Source organism: Physeter macrocephalus, chromosome 20 (genome assembly GCF_002837175.3).
Source record: "Physeter macrocephalus isolate SW-GA chromosome 20, ASM283717v5, whole genome shotgun sequence".
Taxonomy (NCBI): Eukaryota; Metazoa; Chordata; class Mammalia; order Artiodactyla; family Physeteridae; genus Physeter; species Physeter macrocephalus.
In genome coordinates this window covers 95,289,416-95,311,544 of record NC_041233.1, presented here as the reverse complement: position 1 = coordinate 95,311,544, position 22,129 = coordinate 95,289,416, and the positions used below count along the sequence as shown (strand labels likewise).

Below are 22,129 nucleotides of genomic sequence, written 5' to 3'. Positions count from 1 at the left end.
TTAAACAGATTGAGGAAGGTTAGACAAAACAGTATTTGCAAGATATCATGCTGTGAGAGTGATGAGGATGAAGGGTGAAATTAATGAGTCTGAAATGGTCGTGACTACAAAGTTGTTTTTAAAATGTCGCTTTCTCAAAGAACACAAGCTTGAAACTCAACAAGCATGAATATAGGAAGGCCTTTTTAGAGAGGCTGTGAGCACTCTCACAGATAACACATTTGTCCATTTAAGATCACCTCTAAGCTGTGGGCTGCATTTGCATATGCTCCTCTTTCTTTTCCAAGTTGTTTGGCATCCAAGGTGCCACCTGGTAACTGGGTTGGAATCCTGTGATCCCGTCTTTTGCCAATTACTTCAGAAGGTTGCTTGAGTGGTCCACACACCTACTTTCCTTTTCCCTTTGAATTATCACTGCACAGTTAATCCTAGCTCCAAGAATCAATTTCCTTCTCATATCTACCTAGACATCCTGTCTAAGCCCCTTCTGTTTTGTTTTGTTTTTCTCCATCTCACTTCCATCTATTTCCTGTTTATTTCAGGAAAACCTCTTCTCACACCACTTTCTGGTCTTTTCCATCTTCTCTCTCCTTTCTTGACCACAAAATAAAATTTGTCATGAACAAATGTGAGTATCTGGATGTCCCTGGAAATATTTGAAAGTGACATGAAGAAACCAATGCCATCACTCTTTTGAACTTCCTTTAGGGTCAACTCAAATATTTCCCTTTACCTTTTCACCCCACTAGAGTGAAATTTCCCTCCTATCTTAGATCTATTTTTCAGTCAAAATATTAACAGATTTTTCTACATTGTTTATGACGATTTTTTTCTTTTTCTTTTAAAGCTTATTTATTTATTTATTTATTGCTGCGTTGGGTCTTCATTGCTGTGCGCAGGCTTTCTCCAGTTGTGGCGAGCGGGGGCTACTTTTCGTTGCAGTGCACGGGCTTCTCATTGCGGTGGCTTCTCTTGTTGCGGAGCAGGGGGTCTAGGCGTGCGGGCTTCAGTAGTTGTGGCATGCGGGCTCAGTAGTTGTGGCACACGGGCTCTAGAGCACAGGCTCAGTAGTTGTGGCTCACGGGCCTAGCTCCTCCACGGCATGTGGGATCCTCCTGGACAGGGCTTGAACCCGTGTCCCCCGCATTGGCAGGCAGATTCTTAACCACTGTGCCACCAGGGAAGTCCTTTTTTTCTGTTTTTAAAAAATATTTTATATACTCTAAAATCATAATGAATTACAATTTATACTAAAAAAAAAATACAGCCAGTTACTTAAGTTTTAGAGTGTGTTTTGAAATTCTAACTATAATATCAATGTCATTGTCTGCTATCATGTAGCATATGTATAGATTTGGGGCATATACTAGGTGAGATAGTTTTCTGTGTTAAACTAGATTGAGACACAACCACTGTCTATAACATACCTTTTATGGGACTATGCACTCCAAGGTAAAACAACTATTCTAATAGTCACATTTTAAAGATATCCAGTTATATGTTGCACTACTTCTGTTTTCCAAAGATGGCTAAATTGGGGGGATTGGGAAGGGAAAAATAATGGTTCAAGAAAGACCACCAGACTTTTGTTTGGAACAAGGTCCAAATCTTAAGCATCTTTGTATCCCAGCAAAGTGCATTTAGTAGGTGTTAAATAACGCTGTGTAGGATATATGAGTTAGTGAGTGAACCAAGTAAGCATAAACGGTATTGACATTCCCTGTTCTGAATTCCCCCAGTTGAAAAATACCCATTAGCTCCCTTTTATATTGATGATATTTATAAAGTACCATCAAGATACCTTTAGGCATTCTATTTTAAAGATATGTTGTGGATCGGAATCCCATTGATTTACTTCTGTGTTTCATCTTTTAATGTCTCTGCCTCCCTAGGGACAGGACATATCTTGGCAGGCAACATGGACATGGAAATTTCTCACTGCCCCTTAATAATCTGTCTTTATGGAAAATCATTGAACTTACGACTACATTTTGTAAACAATTTTTTCTCCAGATTATGATACCAGACATTCCAAATTTATAATAGGAGACTGTTTGTACAGACTGAAAAGAAAAGAATAAATAGGAGAACTGATCCACCCTTAGGAGTCTTTCAGGTACCACACACATGGTATGCATAATTATCCTCTTTTTTTTTTTTTTAATGTCTCCTTGCACTTCTTTTGCAAACTTCACACAATATTTCTAGATAACCAGGGCTAGAAGTGAGGGGTAGGACAAGGTGCTAAAAAATATGAGAAAGAGAGGTCCTAGGTTTCCTGTGAGATACATATGAGATGGTTTAATGTCTCCTTGCACTTCTTTTGCAAACTTCACACAATATTTCTAGATAACCAGGGCTAGAAGTGAGGGGTAGGACAAGGTGCTAAAAAATATGAGAAAGAGAGGTCCGAGGTTTCCTGGTTATATGATGGTTATATGAGTGAAGTGCTCTTTCTATGTGAAATAAGCAGCGTTTGGCGGTAGCAAAGGAATAGACAGGTAGCTAGGTGACTTTGAGTGATTGTTTAAGTGTTCTAATTCTCTGCGTTTTTAACTCTGAAATGGGGAATTTTTTTATTTTACACAATTTTTAAAGATTACTTTCCATTTACGGTTATTACAAAAGACTGGCTACATTCCACGTGTTGTACAGTACATCCTTGAGCCTATCTTACACCCCATAGTTTGTGCCTCCCACTCTCCCACCCCCAAATTGCCCCTCCCCTTTCCTTCCCCCCACTGGTGACCACTAGTTTGTTCTCTATATCTGGGAGTCTGCTTCTTTTTTGTTTTATTCACTAGTTTGTTGTACTTTTTAGATTCCGCATATAAGTGATATCATGCAGTATTTGTCTTTCTCTGTCTGACTTATTTCACTTAGCATAATGCCCTCCAAGTCCATCCATGTTGCTGCAAATGACAAAATTTTATTCCTTTTTATGGCCGGGTAGTATGCCATTGTATATATATACCACATCTTCTTTATCCATTCATCTGTTCATGGGGTCCCTTTTTTGCTTGAGTGTACTTGAATGAACAAATCTTCTTCCTCCAGAGTTTGGAGGAAATGGCATGAAACATTTCAGCAGAGAAAATAAGGGGCGTGGGTGGTAGCTCTCCTGGATCTCTTCCCTTTCTCGGGGGAGATCAACTTTGAAAGGATTTTAAAATATACCCTAAGTGGTCCCTGCATACCATCCTGCTGTATGGTTGAGGAGGACAGGGAAAATAAACATTGCCATAAACAGACAGAATAATAAATTGTAAGAAGGCAACAGAATATGTTTTTTACTTGAATGTTGAATCTTTCGTTCTGAATGTGCTCCTTCTCTCCTTCCAGAAAGCTCCAAAGTATTCAAGATTTTCATTTTCTGGAATCATGAGCTTGGCACACCTCTTTTCTCTCTGAGTTCATAATTCCTTCTGGGAAAATTTGGAAAATAATTCTTCCTTTCTTATCCCCACTAAGTGACTGGTGGTGACTTATCTTTGTGAGTTCATAAGTAACTAAGGCCCATTTCTGATTAGAAAGAGAGAAAGGTGGATGAACGTCAGTTTACATTTAGTTAATGAAGATGTGGGATTTCTCTAACAGAATGAAAGATTGCTGACATCTAGCACTGGGCCCGGCACACAGTAGGTGCTCATTAAAAGTCTGAGAAGGAGACTTGGATTCTAATCCTGGCTAGGCCACTGTTTCCTCATCTGAAAAATAAGAAACACTAATAACTATTTAAATTGTGTCTTAGTATGCTATATAGTAATAGAACTAATATAGCACTGTATTATAATAAATAACTGTTAGAGCCCCTTTGCTTTTATCATGTGTGTCTTCCTTGAGGGCAGTGACCACATCTCTCTAGATAAGCACTCTGTCCTCACCACTCAGCACTGTGCCTTTTCCTTAGCAGATGCTCAGTAAATATTTATTGAATCAATGTTGTTTGCGTTCAAAGAGAATGTTTAACCTCTCACTGTCTCAGTTCCCTCCTCCTATTTCGTGGTCGCACGTCCACTCTTAGTAAATTGACATACCCCGAGCTCTGTTTCCAGGAGTGTAAAAAACAAGTTTTTCTTTTGATCCTGGGACATGTTCACTCAGATTTTTAGAAAAATCATTTTATATTGATTAATGCATCCCAGGTTAGACTTCCCATCCTCACATTCACACATACACATAATTTTTCTTCTCTCTTTCCTTACCTGATGATGCTAAAATAGTTAACAGACTGCTTCCTTCTTCCCCAGGAATTCTTAACTAAGAGAACATGAAACCCTTGGGAAGAGTTGTGGCAGGGCTTGTGAAACCCATAGATGGGTTTTTTTGTTTTGTTTTGTTTGGCCCATCGACTGCAGTGGTCCAGCCTATAGTTTTATTTTTCACACCAGTAAGTAAAGGTGACAAACAGCCACTGGCTCAAGTTTTTCCAGGAATTAAAGGACCTGGTCAGTCTTCAGGTTGCTTTGCACCTTGTCTTGCTAATCTGTCAGCTTCTTCATTGCCTATAAATCCCGAATGTCCAGGAACATGCATCCACTGAATGTCCATGCCCTGGACAAGCCTGTCCAGTTCCACGAAGTCCTCTTTGTTGATCACCTCCTTCCCTGTGCTTGTCCTCCATCCATTCTTCTTCCAGCCTTACACCCAATTAGTGATGCCATTGATAGTAAACATGCTGTCCATGTAGAGAACCAACTTACTGATGTTCTGAGCCTTCGCTTGTTCTGTGGCTTTGCAGGCTGCATGAATCTCTGCTCTTTGGTTTGTTTGTCACCCAGGAAGTCTAATTCCTACATTTAAAGGATGGCCTGGCCCCCAGTAAACACCGATTCCTGCTCGAGCCCCCCCTCCGCCCATTAGTGGAGCAGCAACTGTCCTTGTAGATGATGACAGATTCCCCCATATAAGAAAATGTGTCTTTGCTCACTGAAGGCAGCATGCTTTGCACACAACTCCGCGTTTTCACCTTCACCTTCATCCAAGGGCTCACAAAGTCACTTGTTTGCTTTCACTAGTGATTCCTGTATGCGTTTATTTTTCTGCCCTTCTGAACCATCAGGGTTTGTATGAAATGTGTGTGCCTTTTTATGGAAAGTAGATTGGATTTTTTTTTTTTTTACTAGATTCTCTAAGGGTCCTTTGACCCATAAAAGGTGAAGATCCACTCTACTAAATGAGTAAGGTCTAGTCATTTAGAAAAGCCTGCAATCTCCCCTCTGTGGTTGCCTCAATGTCTTTAAAAAATGTTTCCAAGATGATAAAGAAACCCACTTTACATCTTATAATTCCACCCTGTAGCAAGACCAGCTTACAGAAGTGCCTTAAAGCTTCCATCTCTCCATCTGAGGGCCCCCCACTCCCAACCCACCCAGGCCAGGAAGCCCATGACTCATATCACTAGGCAACATCCTCTTTACATTTCCATGAGCTACCTGTCTTGCTACCTTGACACTGGACAAGTAAATTGCCCTCCCATATATCATGACTTGTGGGAAGGTGGTATTTTTACCACAGTGAACTTGGGGTATACAATGCATGTCAAGGTCACTGGCCTTAGCAAAACAGGGGCAAATTTTAGGAAACAGATATAGGAGAGATATAGTGATATAACAGAAGGGATACCAAAGTAATAGTCAGGGACCACCACTGAGACATATTATAACATACTCTAGATATAAAGGAAGTGCTTCAGTTCTTTGGGCTTTATTTTCTCATAGGCCAGTGTGGATATTGGACACAATGATCTGCAGTGTCTTCCAGCTTCAGTCTCTAAAACTGTGTGATTCTTGTTGGCTGACATTGGACAAGCTAATGGGAAGTCCTAAAGCCTTAAAGATCTGAAGTTTTCTAGCTTATCAGGAAATGGGCAAGAAATTAAACAAATCCAAAATATTGAACGAGTGAAGAAAGGAGCCATTTTAATGGACAGGAATACCTAATATTGAAAAGATCTCATTTCTTCCAAAATTATAAAAAATATAGCTCAATTCTGATTTTTTTAAATTGAGTTTCTTAAAATTTTACCAATTTCTGAAATAAACAGATGAGGATAGCCTGGTCCTCCTCTCACCAAAAAAATGATAGTTAAGAATAAAAAACTCAGGCTTCCCTGGTGGCACAGTGGTTAAGAATCTGCCTGCCAATGCGGGGGACACAGGTTCGAGCCCTGGTCCAGGAAGATCCCACATGCTGCGGAGTAACTAAGCCCGTGCGCCACAACTACTGAGCCTGCACTCTAGAGCCCATGAGCCACAACTACTGAGCCCGCGTGCTACAACTACTGAAGCCCGCACTCCTAGAGCCTGTGCTCCGCGACAAGAGAAGCCACTGCAATAAGAACACCGCGCGCTGCAACTGGAGAAAAGCCCTCACGCAGTGATGAAGACCCAATGCAGCCAAAAATAAATAATAAATAAATAAATAAAATTTTTTTAAAAATGAATTAAAAACTTGCAGTGCCATCCATGAAAAAATAATATAAAGCTACAGAAAGTAAAATAGCATGATAGAGCAAAACATAGACCAATGAAATAGATTCAAATGTCCAAGCTGCCAATCATTAACAATTATTGTAATGATAAAGTTATACTAAATTTGTACTTATAATTAAAAGAAAGTAATAATTAAGAGTACAATTAAATGAAATAATTTTAATGTAAAATAATTGTATATGTAATAAAACTATAATAAATTATAAAGCTGTAATGTTATAGTTACAATGATATTATTTGACAATTATAATTTATTATAATAAAGTAATAATTTACTTATTATAATAATCAATAAAAAGAATACAAAATGCCCAATAAAAATGGGTAAAATATTTTAATATATACACTTCATCAAAAATATATGAATAACCAAAAGCACATAAAAACATGCCAAACAGCACTTGTGATTACGGAAATTAAAATTAAAATCAAAATGAGATCAGCCTAAATATCTAATTAGAATGTCTAAAATTTAAAAGACTGACTATAGTAAGTGCTAGAAAGGATATAGGGAAAGTGGAATCCTCATTCACTGCTGGCAGGAACAGAAAATGGTACAACCACTTTGGAAAACATTTTGGCAGCCATCTTAATAAGTTAAACATATACTTCCCATATAACCCAGCCATTCCATTCCTAAGTATTTAATCAAGAGAAATGAAAGCATATGTCCACACAAAGAGTTGTACACAAATATTCATAACAGCTTTATTTTTAAATGGCCAAAATTGGAAACATCCCAAATGTCCATCAGGAGATGATTGGATAAACAAATTGTGTCATGTACGTACAATACTAATTACATTATTATTACATTATAATTACATTATTTATTACAACAGTACCGAAAAGGAATGAACTGTTGACATAATGCTACAACATGAATGATACAAAAGAATTACTCTGAGTGAAAGAAGACAGACCAAATAGGAGTGCATATTGTATAATTCGTTTATCTAAAATTCCAAAGAAGGCAAACTAATCTATGCAGAAAGCTGTCTCAATTGTTGCCTGGAGACAGAGGGTAGGGAGATTGATTTAATCTAATAATTTAAAAGATAAAAGAAACTATAGAAAACTATGTAATTATTTATCTGATCTTGAATAGAAAAACCCTTTCTAAGAATAAATTGAAGACAAAATTTTTAAAATAAAAGGATGATTGACTTGATTTATTTTTAAAAAATTTAAAGGTTTTTGTTAAAATACATTATAAAATTATAAGTCAGGTAGCAAAGGAGATGATATTTGCCATAAATATAAAAGGTATATATTAAAAGGTCTTATAAAACAATAATGACTTAATAGAACATCCCCATTGTAAAAGGGCAAATCATATAAACTAGTGTTTCACCCCCCCAAAAGAAAACAGGTAAGGAGGAGGAGGGAAGGAAGGGAGGGAAGGAAGGAAGAGGAGAAAGAAACAGATTCACAAAACGCTTAGCAAAAAAGAGGTTTTTCTGCCTCTTGGTTGTGTCTTTATAGGTTGTTTTATTTCAACCTTTGTGTTTTTCCATATTTTCATAGTTCCTGCAGCGGACTTGGGTGATCACAAAATAGTCTAGAGAGAGAAGTTCAGTGAACTCAGCAAAGTGTTAGTGGTCTTCCAGATGAAGGTGTAGAAGGTATCTGTTCAAAGAAAGGCGGAGACAAGGGATGTGTGTGTGTGTGTGTGTGTGTGTGTGTGTGTGTAAGAGATATGCTGAGGAGATTATGATTAGTAGGAGAAAACAGGGCCTTAGAAGTGGAATACAGTCTGGTCCCTCCCAGGCAGTGCCTGACTCCTGTGTGAATCCAGGCTATCCAAGCGCAATGCCGAGAGTTGGTGGGCACTTCAGAAATGCTTGCTTTATCAGTTGGTGAAAGACATGAAGGGGAAGATTGTATATTGCATTCAAATACATGAAGAGAAATGTTTAAATATTCACCATAAGTTACATTCCTCATAATCCTCATTTTACAACCCTTGGTTCAAAACACAAGTAGCAATTGGATGTTGACTGTGTAGTCAGCATTATTATCAGGCTATATAAAATCATGAAACATCATCCTGAAATTCAAGGAATTTGGAGTCTAGCTGGGAAAATACACCTCACAGGAAATAATTAGACAGTAAAGTCGTTTCCTTCATTTCACTGTGGGGCAGAATGCATTCTAAAATGAAGAGATTATAACCGTCACAGGAGCACACACTTTCAATATCTAAGAAAAACAATTTTTTGAAGAGAGAACTATTAGGATATTAGGAGGCCTTGAAAATTGCAAGGGGAGTTCTCTTGGTGAAAAGAGCTAACATCCAACAGATTAAGTCAGCATGTAAATATGTATTCTTGGAGTCTGCAGTGCTCTCACAGGAATATTAAATGCTGGTTTTTATGACTCTGGTTTAAAATCATGGCAGGATCTCTCCGTTTAGTGAAGCTGGCTTAGGAGGAAGAGAAGCACGATGGTGGGGCTCATTGGGGCAATTGAGCTCTAGTCTAAGCCTTGTGAACTTGCTTTCATGCAGCCAGAGGATAGAAATGGCATTGTTTTGTGTCCTTGACCAGAGCGTTAGTTACAACTTGTCAGAAGAGAAGAAGTAAGTGAGAAAGAAAATAAATGATTTATAAAACTCCTCAGAATACATCATCCCAAACTATGAGCACAACATTTAAAACTAGACAGGAGAGCAAAAGAGAAAATAACGTCGGCTGAAAATGAAATGCTAACATTTTAAAACAGTGATGAACATTCAAGAATGTCCCTAATATATCGTCTTCCACTTACTTTCTGTCTTCACCATAAATAGACATGAGTTAACGTATGTTTGAAGATTCATTTCCCTTTTATTGAGTTCACTCAACAAAAGGTCTTTTTCCAGCATGTCCTGCTTTTATAAACCAAGATCTAATTTGACATGATTACATAATTGTGTGGCTGTCTGTGCCCTTCCTCCTCTTTCTCCTTTCTACAAGGCAGAGTCTCTTTCTTCCTAGAGCCTTATAGAATATGTTAATTCGCTTAATAACAATAATAGTTTTCTCACAACTAATTCATCTATTTACTAAATTGTTATTAAGGACCTATAAGTTGGCAGCCACTGTGCCAGGCGTTGGGAATAGAAAAATGGATAAAACACATTCCCTTCTTTGGAGCTTTCAGCCGAGTGGGAGATTCAGAAAATTAAACAGATAATTTAAAAAGAGGTGTGATGCAGACACAGAAATGTGTGGCAGACTGCCAGTTACCTACCCCAGCATAACATCTCCCCAGTTTTCATTAGAAACAGAACCCTTTAATTGTACTCGATTAGAAAACCAAAACTTCCAGCCTCTTCTGTAGCTAGATGTGGCTATATGACTAAGTTTTGGCCAATGAGATACAAGCATAAGTAAGTATTCAGTGAAATTTCCAAGAGGACTCCTTAAAAGGAAATGACTAAGCCAGAAGAAGGATCCTTTTAGCTTTCCTCCCTTCCAAGAAGGCTAATGAAACAGCTGGAGCGACAGCAGCAATTCTGGATTATGAAGTAACCTTGAGAACACTAGGAGGTCAGGATTCTAGTGATTGTGGAACCAGGATATCAGCCCCAGACAGCCTCCAGCTGACTTCTTTTACATGGGAGAATAAACCTTTGTGCATTTAAGCCACTGTGGTTGGATCTGTGACTATTGCAGCCCAAAATAATACTCACTGATGGAATGACACTTGAGAAAAATCATGGGAGCAGTTCCCCACTCTGTCTCTGGGGGAGAAGTCAGAGACAGTGTTCCTGTAGAAGTCACATTTGATCTGAGTATTAAGGGACAAATGAATGGGGAAGGTGTGGAAAAGTGTTTAAGGAAGAAGAAACACCAAGTGAAGGTCTGAACTGGAAAGGAACTATCTACAAGATACTAAAGAAGGTCAGCATAACAGGAGTAGAGTGAATTAAGAAGAACCCAGCAGGAGATAAATCTCAAAATCTCACAGAAGCTCCATTTTGCAGAGATCATCATAAAGATATTCATAGGTAGCTGCAGAGCAGAGGTCTAACAGCAGAGGCATAAATTGGGGAGATAGGAACATATAGGTGGCTTCTAAAGCCTTGGGAATTAATGAGGTCACCCAGGGAGAGTGTTTAAAGTCAGAAGAGGGCCTCAGAACAACAATGAAGTATCACCTCACACCGGTCAGAATGGCCGTCATCAAAAAGTCTACAAATAACAAATGCTGGAGAGGCTGTGGAGAGAAGGGAACCCTCCTACACTGTGGGTGGGAATGTAAATTAGTGCAGCCACTATGGAGAACAGTGTAGAGTTCCTCAAAAAGCTAAAAATAGAACTACCACATGATCCAGCAGTATATATCTGAAAAACAAAAACACTAATTCAAAAAGATACATTCACCCCGATGTTCATAGCAGCACTATTTACAGTAGCCAAGACATGGAAGCAACCTAAGGGTCCGTCAACAGATGAATGGATAAAGAAGATGTGGCACATATATGCTACTCAGCCATAGAAAAGAATGACGTTCGGCCATTGGCCGAACATGAATGGACCTGGAGAATATTATGCTTAGTGAAATGTCAGAGGAAAACAAATACTGTATGATATCACTTATATGTGGAATCTAAAAAATAATACAGATGAATATATATGTGCAAAACAGAAACAGACTCACAAATAGAGAAAACAAACTAGTGGTTACCAAAGAGGAGAGGGACGTGGGGAGGGGACTATTAGGGGTATGGGATCAAGAGATACAAACTACTATGTATAAAATAGATAAGCACCAAGGATATACTGTACAGCACAGGGAATTATAACCATTATCTTGTAATAACTTTTAATGGAGTATAATCTGTAAAAATAATGAATCAGTATGCTGTACACCTGAAACGAATGTAATATTGTAAATCAACTATGCTTCAGTACAAAAATAATTAAATAAAATTAGAAGAGGACCAAGGACAGAACCCCGATATCAAACAATTAAAGACTGAGTGAGTGAAGGAGAGAGTCCCCATCTTCTGTTTAAAAAAGAGAGAGAGAGAATATCAGCATAACTCAGTGTCACAAAATCTTAAGAAATCACTGGGGCAGAGGGCAGAGGTGAGATGGGCTTCCTTTTGTTTCTAGGCTGAAGGAGCCATTTATATAAGATTTCAAGGAGGGTAAACAGCCCTCTTTGCGCTTGCCTTGCTGGAGAGTCTGGTGGGTGGAAGATGAACTAAGATAATATTTACAAACAGGATGAGCCTACGTAAGCATCCAAGATCCTCAGGTCCATTATCTGTAAAATGGGGATAATAGCGCTTACCTTGTAGCCCGGTAGGAAAATAAAATAAGAGGTGGAAACAGGTATATAACTAGATAAGGAAACCGTGTCATCGTGATTCATTCACCCTTGGAGGCTGACGGAAACTTACATTGAAAATTATCACATAGGCGGAGGGACCTTAGTTTGTCAACTTCTTGACAATTAGTAGTATATATATTTTTTAATTTTCAAGAACTTTTATATTCCTATGCATGGATTAGTATTGCCCTATCACAGATAAACCTAGAAGGACAGAGGTCCTTGTACTCTGAGGATTTACCATGAAGCCAATGAAGTCTAAACTACAGAACCCTCCCTTACATGGCCTTTTCCAGGAATCCAAGGCGAGGAGTCCTAGCCGTGTGTTCACATGCTTACACAGTTATGTAAAATTTGCAAGATAATGCCATTAAACTACAATTCATTAAGACCACGGTCTCTTTCCATTCTGATTTTCCCTCCAAAATATCCTCCTTGTGTAGGTGGAGCTGGAAGGGCCCTGGGCATTTTGGAATGCAACTGAGGGAAAATTGAGTTGGAGATACATTTATTTGGCGCTTAGTGTGATGCCTACTATTTCAAGGTATCTCAGAGTAGGAAATGCTTCCAGAAATATGCTAAAACCCACTGTGCTGACTCACATGGCATCACGTCAAGAAGATGCAAGGCCAGAGATTGTATTGTGAATGAATGTGTCCTTGTGTGCCAAGCAATAGTGGGATGTGAACCATGACAGGACAAGTCGTGAAATGTATGGAGCCAGAAGCTAGCCCGTGGAAAATTCTACCAGACATCTGACGTGTGGAATTATGACCAGAGGATTCAGTTCCATGGCTATCTAGTCAAAATGGAAATTCTATTCTGTCAAGAATATCCGTAATAAGTCAGTGAATGCAATTATACATTCACTTTTGCAATGGGAATTGCAAGAGATTAAATTCATCAGAATTTTGATGCTTGTAGGGCACAAACCTGTAATAGTGCCATAAACTGTGAGTGTGTCTGTAACAACTAATATAGGAAGAAAATATAATAGAGGTTTTCTGAAATTTGACAACCCTAAAGGTTTATAGGCCATTGTCAAAATAAGTTGTGACGTTGAAAGAAGCTCATTTCATTATTAATAGTAAAGAAAAACAAATTTAAATCAATCACGTTAAAGACGGACTCTCATTTTTCCCTATAGAAAAAAATATTACAAAATTATTGTCAGGTAAAGAGGGAATCAAAAAATATTCAGGGAGAAAAAAGGTAGGGAGGAAAATATAAATGTGTATCAGGCAGTTAATTGTTTTTGTGAATTTTATCATGTGTGTGGTTTTGTCAGATTTTTAGATTTTGTAATTGGTGGATTTTCTTTTATTATTTTAAATAAGTATGCACTCTTGTCCCTCATAATTTGTATTTATAATTTTGCATTCTTCTTCATAGTTCTTGAAGTGATATGCAGTTCACACCCTACAAAACCTGAACCAGTGTGTTCCTTTGTGCTGACTGACGTTCCGTTGTTTGCCCGCAGCAAGGCCCAGGTCCTCTCCTAACAGTGCCCCTGGACTCCCTCAACCATACCCAAGGACTCAGCAGTTGATGATATGATCAGCCTGCCTTCAGTTCCAGATGGTTAGAATAGAAAACAAAGCCTACATGCCAGAACCATGGGGGTTTGACTGGTGACTGGGGAGTAAAGCTGGCTCTTGGCACCCCTGTGACATATGCAGGAACTAAAAGCACCAAACTTCATTTCAGAGTCCCAGATTTGGTCTTAGCTCTGCCACCAGGTGTATGGCCTTAAAAAAATGACCTCAACTGCCCTGAGATTCAATGTCCTTATGGATTCCATAGACTATTGCCTACGTATGGTGAGGGCAAAGCTTGTGTACATAAAAAACATGCTGTATTGTATGGGGCTCTTCAGATGTAAAATCTGATTGACCTTCCTCTTCTCCGCCATTGCCGAGGAGTCAAGGACTTACTTGACTCACGTACCCTTATTTTGGAGAGACTGGTGCATACCCTGAACGGGCAAGTAGCACGGTGCCATTTTGGAATGCTGTTTTTGAAATGTGTTGGGCATTTCTTAAGCAGAGGGGCCGGGTGTAATGAGGGAGGAGGTGGAGAAGGATGACCAGTGGTGGCCCGAGTCTTCTCTGACCTTGAACTCGAACATCCCATCGATCCAAACGGAAGGGCTGCACGTACCCAGAAGCCACTTACATAATAGGCTGTGCAGTAAGCAACACGTGTATTATTGTGCTCACATATGGTGTAGCGGTACCAAGCCTCCATCCCTCGCAGCCACATACAGCACATTCCATGAAAATTCTCCTTCTGATGTTAGTTTCTCATCCCATTGCAGGCCCAGTGATATTGATACATCTCTTACTGATGAGCATTCTCCAAAACTGTCTGGTTGTCTGTCCCTCCTTTTGGTCCAGCTCTGGCCCCAACGATTGTCTTGACTTACTTGGCTGTTTTACCTAAGTGATTCCAGACTTTTCCTTAAGTAGCCTTAGGGACCCTGAGATAGTTGCCACATCCCTCCTCTTTCAGGGCTCACAACCCTTAAATGGGTTTCCACTGGTCTTGGGGTAAAATCCAAACTCAAAATCTTAACATAGCCTTCAAGGCCCTGCATGGTCTTGCCGATACCTAATTCTCCAGCTCCATCGCAAGCTGCCCTTCCTCTCAGTCTGTGCTCCATTCCTGCTGCACTGCTCCCCTCACCAAGCCCTTCCCTCACTTCACTCAGGCTGCTTTCTGTGCCTAAGAGGCGTCCTATGTCCCATCACAAAGCCACCTCCCACTCGCCCTCCAGATATCAACCAGCTCAAATATCACTTTCTTGGGGATGTCTGCCCTGGCGATAACCCCCCTCCTGATTTGGTTCAAGCCCCCATTCTAACCCACTATAGATTGAACTATATTGAATTGCTGGTATTATGTCATTTTGACCTACAAAACCATCACTAACATACGGTTCTTACAGCTCCCTGTGTGTCATAGCCCTCATCACAATTGTTATGTAATTACTTGAGTATTTGATTAATATCTGACTCCCTGATGGATTATAAACTCTGGGAAAGTAGACATCACGTCTGTTGTGTCTTTTGCTATTCAGCACATAATAAATACTACCCAGTAAATATTTACTGAATATTATTTACTCAACAGCACAGATACTTTTTACATTTTCTACATTCATGATATGCACAGAACATGCAATGTCGTGAAGAAGTGTTATTCAGCCAAGTAGGTTTTTATTGCTTTATTTTTTAAGGCTTTAGGTATGAGATGTCATTACCTAATATTTTGCAATGCACTTTGTGGTACTTTGGCTCTAATGCTCTTTGTATGGTTATGATACTGCACTGTGTCTGTAAAATACATTCTGGGTGTACCATGAGCTACTGGGACAAACACGATCTTTTAAGTTTCCTTTTCTGCTAAGAGAAATCTCAAGTAAAGAGTCTCTCCTCAAGAGCAGTGGAACTTTTCACAATCTCGTGCCAAGTAAACACTCTCAGATTACAAAGCAAAAGATCTTGCAAAATACTTGAAAAGATGCAGTCTATGAAGCAGAAGTGGCACAGATGTCATGGAAGGTCTAGTGAAAAATCAGAAATGATGGAACCTAGAAAAATGGTACAGGTGAGCCGATTTGCAAAGCAGAAAGAGAGACACAGATGTAGAGAACAAACGTATGGACACCAAGGGGGGGGAAGGGGAGGGCAGGATGAATTGGGAGATGGGGATTGACATATGTACACTACTATGTATAAAACAGATAACTAATGAGAACCTGCTGTATAGCACAGGGAACTCTACTCAGTGCTCTGTGGTGACCTAAATGAGAAGGAAATCCCAAAAAGAGGGGATATATGTATGCGTATAGCTGATTCACGTCGCTGTGCAGTGGAAACTAGCACAATATCGTAAAGCAGCTATACCTCAATAAAAAAAAAAAAGAAATGATGGTAGAACAAATTTAACTCTTTTCTAAGACGGCAAAGGCACTTCGCGTGTAACAGATGCTCATGAGGACGTCAGGAGCACTCAAAGCCCTGCTTTCCAGAGGAGGAAGCCCGGCAGGTCTTCGACCAGAGCAGAGGGGCCCTCATTAGCCCAATCAAGGACCCCATGAGCCCCCGCCCGTCCTCTCACACGGTGGGTGTGCAATTAACTCTGCCCACGCTGTTGGGACTTCAGTCCATTAGTCTGAGTGAATCCTGATTGTTTGTATTCCTCTCGGCCCCTCATAAACATATGCCTCGTTGTCTGAATCTTCACACTTTTTCCATACTGTAAAAATGTCTTCTCAAAGTCTCATGACAAGCTGACAAGCAATGCTTGGTTAAGAACAATGGAGATGATGTTGAGCTGAGTTCCCTGTGCTGTATAGTAGGTCCTTGTCGGGTATCTATTTTAAATATAGCCGTGTGTGCGTGTCGAGCCCAAACTCCCTAAGTATCCCTTCCACCACCCATCCTTCCCTGCCCTCCATCCCCGACCCCCGCAACCATAAGTTTGTTCTCGAAGTCTGTGAGTCTGTTTCTGTTTTGTAGATAAGTTCATTTACAACTTATCGGTAAAAACTGTTTTTTGTAAAAAAGTATCATTTCTTTTTAGCTTCTGCCTATAAGCAATATCAAACGATATTTCTCTTTCTCTGCCTGACTTAACTTTGCTCAATATTATGTTACAACCTAAATGGGAAAAGAATTTGAAAAAGAATAGTTACATGTATATGTATAACTGAATCACTCTGCGGTACACCTGAAACTAACACGACATTGTTAATCAACTCCACTCCGATATAAAATAAAAAGTTTAAAAAAGAGAACAATGGAGGTGATATTCAGGTCAACAACCAGCTTCTCAGGGCTCCCCTTCCTGCCTCTCTCAAATGGGAAGAACAGCCTCTACCTCCCCCCACTCCCCGCATTGCTGTGGGCGTCCTTTGAAATAATGGCCGTAAGTGCACCAAAATGCATCGATCAGCACACAAATACAGGGGCTTCTTGTAACTCATCCCCTGAAGATTTCCTTCCACTCTGAAGAGATTTACTTACATATGGTTATAAAACTTAGAAAACTGGTGTAATTTCTCTAATGGGAGCTCTAGGCTCCAAGTCCGTAGTCCTGGAGTCTTTTCATAGATGGATAAATTTTATGATAAGTAACTCAACTTCGTTGCTAACGTAGCTTTCCCACTAGCCAGATAGGCCTTTATTGGAACAAGATTAGCAAAGAGCATTTTAGCAAATGATAAAAAATATCTCTTTCTCTGTCTCTCTGTCTCTGTTCATCTTTGTCTCTCTTTCCCCAAGCCCTTCAAAGGAGTCCCAAATGTAGAATTCAGTTATAAAAAAAGATAAAAAATAAACTATAGCAGAACATAGATCAGTGATTGCCAGGGACTGGGGTGAGGTAACCACAAAGGGGAATAAGGAAACTACAGGAACTTTTCTATATTTTGATTTTGAAAGTTACACAGCTGTACACGTTAATCTTGCAGAACTGCACACTAAAAATGGTGAATTTTACTGTAAATGTAAATTAAAAAAAAAAAAGTGGAACAAAAAGAAGCACCTATAGTCCCACCAGCCAATAGCACCTATAGTGCTATTATCGCTTTGGCATACTTCTTACTGGTCTTTTTTGTTGGTGATGTTGTTTTCAAAATGCAGTAGTGATCACACAATACACACGTATACATATATGTGTGCATAGATTGATTGATTGATTGAAAAAAATAAACTTTCAAACATAAAATAGTTAATTCATGCAATTTGTACAAAATCCAAAAGCCCAAGAAAACATACTATGAAAAGTATGCCTCTCATCCTTTCCTTAAGCACCTGGTTCCCTTCCAGGATTTTTTCTAAACTTTTTTTTTTTTTTTTTTTTTTTTTTTGCGGTACACGGGCCTCTCACTGTTGTGGCCTCTCCCGTTGCGGAGCACAGGGTCCGGACGTGCAGGCTCAGCGGCCATGGCTCACGGGCCCAGCTGCTCCGCGGCATGTGGGATCCTCCCGGACCGGGGCACGAACCCGTGTCCCCTGCATCGGCAGGCGGACTCTCAACCGGTGCGCCACCAGGGAAGCCCCTAAACTTTTTATTGTGTAAAATAACATAAAATTTACTGTCTTACCTGTTTTCAGTACAGTTCAGTGGCATTAAATATATTCATAATGCATCCCCACCATCCATCTCCATTGTTGTTTCGTATTATAAAACTCAAATTCTATCGCCATTAACAAGAATTACCCGTTCCCCTTCTCCACCCCCAACCCCTGGAAACCACCGTTCTACTTTCTGTCTCTATGATTTTTGACTACTCTGAGTATCTTATATGAGTGGAATCATACATTATTCGTCTTTTTGTGACTGGCTTATTTTATTTAGCATAATGTCCTCAAGGTTTCTCCGTGTTGTAGGGTATATCAGGATTTCCTCCTTTTTAAAGGCGAAATAATATTCCATTGTGTGTGTGGAAAGGAATAGGCACAATTTGGTATATATATATACCAAATTGTGCCTATTCCTTTCCAGTTTTCATATATATATAACATATATATACCAAATTGTGCTTATTCCTTTCCAGTTTATATATATATATATATAATAGCTATATGTATATACCAAATTGTGCTTATTCCTTTCCAGTTTTTGTATCTTTCCCGAGATAATCTATGCATGTGCAAGATAAAAGAGAAAATAAAAAAAGACACCAAGTTCACACTTCTACATCCTGCTTTTTTTCACTTAAAACATTTTGGAGATTGTTCCAAATCATACATACGTAGTTTTTTAAAATTATTTTTAATGCACGGTATTTCGATATTCTCGTGTTTGGGTGTGCTGTATTTTATTGTATTGTTTTGGTAGCTATCTGAGTGGTTTCAGTCTTCTCCTAGTGCAAACAATTTGCAAAGAATATCCTTGTACTTGTAACTTTTTTTTTTTTAATGTGGGTTAGTATACCTATGGAACTTCTCAGAACTGGAATTGTGAGGTGTAAGTCTGCATTTAAAAATTTGATAGATAAGGCTAAATTGCCCTCTTTAGACTTACCAAGTTTTACTCTAAATAATAATGTATGAGAATGCCTGTTCCTGCATTGTGTGTTACCAAACTTTTAATATTTGACCAGCTGATAAGTGAGAAGTGGCATCTCACAGACATTTCAATTTGTATTCTTCTTGCTGTGACTGATTTCAAGCTTCTTTTCACATGTTTAACAGTGAAATGTATCTTCTTTCCTTTGAACTGCCTCTTTTTTTTTTTTTTTTTTAAATTTTTGGCTATGTTGGGTCTTCGTTGCTGCATGTGGGCTTTCTCTAGTTGCAGTGAGCGGGGGCTACTCTTCGTTGCGGTGTGCTGGCTTCTCATTGCGGTGGCTTCTCTTGTTGCAGAGCACGGGCTCTAGGCGCACAGGGTTCAGTAGTTGCAGCACGCAGGCTCGGTAGTTGTGGCTCGCAGGCTCTAGAGCGCAGGCTCAGTAGTTGTGACGCACGGGCTTAGTTGCTCCGCGGCATGTGGGATCTTCCCGGACCAGGGCTCGAACCCATGTCCCCTGCATTGGCAGGCAATTCTTAACCACTGAACCACCAGGGAAGTCCCTGAACTGCCTCTTGATAGCCTTGGTTCATTTTCTATTTGATAGATAGCCTCTTTCTTATTGATTAGAGGACGTTTTTGTATAGACTAGAAAAATTAGCCCTTTCACCACAATAAGTTGCATATATTTTGTTGTTTGTTTGCCACTTGCCTCTTGTCTTTATTTGGATTTTTTTTGACTTGCATCTTTTATTTAGTATTTATGTGGTTGGATTTGTCATTCTTCACACATGGCCTTTTCCACTCCAATATTATTTAGAAAAAAAAATACCTCTGAAATAATGAATTCTTGTACTTTTATGATTTCTTTTTTTATTCTGCTTTTTGACTCATCTGGAGTTTGTTTGGTTATAAAAATGAGGTAGATTTTCAACATTTTTATTCCTCTAGATCATGAGTCAGCAAAGTTTTCCATAAATGGCTAAATAGTAAACAACATGGTCTTGGGTAGCTACTCAACTCTGCCATTGTAGTGAAAAAGTAGCCACAGATAACTCATAAACATACGGGCATAGCTGAATTCCAATAAAGCCTGTATATAACAAGAAGCTGGCAGGATTTGGCCAACAAGCTATAGTTTGCTTACCCCTGGTGTGGAAGGCTACTTAATTACTTCAACAACATTTATTAAATGATTAATTTTTCCTCACTGATATGCCACAGCACGTTTATCATATACTTACATTCTTCTTCACAGGTAGGGCTTTTACAAGACTCTCCATCTGATTTCATTGTTCTGTCTTTCTACTCATAAGCTCATACCACACTGTTTTGGTCAATATATTTTATATATATTTTTAACATCAGATGAGGCCAGCTACTCCTCAAAACTCTTATTTTTCCGAACTTTATGCATTTGACTATTATTAAATGGACTAGAATGTCAGAATACAGCTACGGGCCTATGAGTCATTAAAAAAAAAACACAACTTCCAATGGAAAAAAAAATGGAAAAGCTTATTTTAATTAGGTTAGTTCACAGTCATTTTCTCAGGTGAACAGTAACAACTTCTGAGTAGGGAAGAGAAAGACTGAACTTAATTTCCTCTCCATTAAAAGTATCTCTATTCATTTCTTCACCTACTAATTAACGTAGAGGGTTAAGTGGATGAACTAGAAGATGCCACCCTATTCTAAAAGAGTTGTCAGTTTTGTCTTTCTTGATTTCTTCTTTCTCTCATTCTTCTTGGCTCAATAGATGGTAAATCAAGTTTTTTTTCCTTGTGTATTAGAGGTTTCATTCACCCCCCGCTCCTACCTTGTCAAATAGTAATTTTAACTATAAAAATAACATGACCTTACTTTATTTTTATATTGAAATATAGTTGATTTACAATGTTGTATTAGTTCCAGGTGTACAGCATAGTGATTCATATATGTATATTTTTTTTATTTTCCAGAGTCTTTTCCCTTATAGATTATTACAGAATATTGAGTAGAGTTCCCTGTGCTATACAGTAGATCCTTGTTGGTTATCTGTTTTGTATATAGTAGTGTGTATTAACCCCAAACTCCTGGTTTATCCCTCCCCACCCTGCTTTCCCCTTTGGTAACCATAGGTTTGTTTTCCATGTCTGTGGGTTTATTTCTGTTTTGTAAATAAGTTCATTTGTATCTTTTTTTTTTAGATTCCACATATAAGCAATATCACAGGCTATTTGTCTTTCACTGTCTGACTTACTTCACTTACTATGATAATCTCTAAGTCCATGCATGTTGCTGCAAATGGTATTATTTCATTTTTTATGACTGAGTAATATTCCACTGTGTGTCTGTGTGTGTGTGTATGTATATGTGTATGTGTGTATATGACATGAGCTTACTTTAGAAAATTTGGAGACTATAGAAAGATGGAAAGGTATAGAAAGGTATGATAGAGATCATTACAATCACCCCTTAACATGGCCCTCAGAGATTCCTGTTAGGATTCTTATGTATCTCATTCTCTTTTGTATACACTTGTAACATGCATGTTTGTGAGATACATATGCAGACATGCAGACAGTCCATAGTGAAACCTCCTATGCTGCTTTCTCCATGTGTTACTCTATCATGTCATTTACTATTTTGAAAGACTGACAGGGTTCCCAGGAAGAAATGGATGAAGGCTTTTGTCCTTAAAAAGTGAACTTTGAGTTTCCATGGACGTGAGGCTGTGCCCTCTTCACTGCTTATTTCTTCAGGCTTTGGTTTTTCTTTCTGAGGAGCTGTGTTCTCTCTTCCCCTTGCTGCAGGGCTGCTTTCCCTCCTCAGTCATTGACTGTGAGATGAGGGGTCAGGGCAGAACCTGGATGAGAAAGAAAGCATCTTGCCAGCACTCAAGGTCTCCTGTTTTTTGCCATGTTTGCCCCCTGGCATTTCTCTCAGCCTCTTCCTGTGCTTTTGCCAACCTTTATAAAGAACAATCCTACTTTAGAAAGTCACTGTGATACTGATTGCTGAGAGTAAGTATTTAGAAGAGGGATGTTCTCTCCTGGAACCTGATCAAGTGGCTGGGGTGCTGAACTGCTATATTCTCTAGGTCTCCACTCTCTCTTGCACAACCAGGGGCCTTGAGGGTATCTTGAGAAAGTGCCCACATCTGTCCTTTTTGGAAAGAAGATGACGTGAGATTTGATTTGTTTAAGCCACAGGTTGCCTGCCATATTTTCTTTCTCTCTTCCTTTCTTCCTTTTTCTTCCTTCCTTCCTTCCTTCCTTCCTTTCTTTCTTTCTTTCTTTCCCTTCCTC

General features: G+C 39.1%; 1 protein-coding gene and 1 pseudogene across 1 annotated transcript in view; one reads left to right on the top strand and one right to left on the bottom strand.

Moving 5' to 3' along the window:
• Positions 1 to 22,129, top strand: part of NRG1 (neuregulin 1) — a 1,065,472-nt gene that overhangs the window by 665,544 nt on the left and 377,799 nt on the right. The gene's annotated exons all lie outside the window — the stretch shown is intronic.
• LOC102974495 (ribonuclease H1-like) lies at positions 4,450 to 5,195 on the bottom strand (annotated as a pseudogene).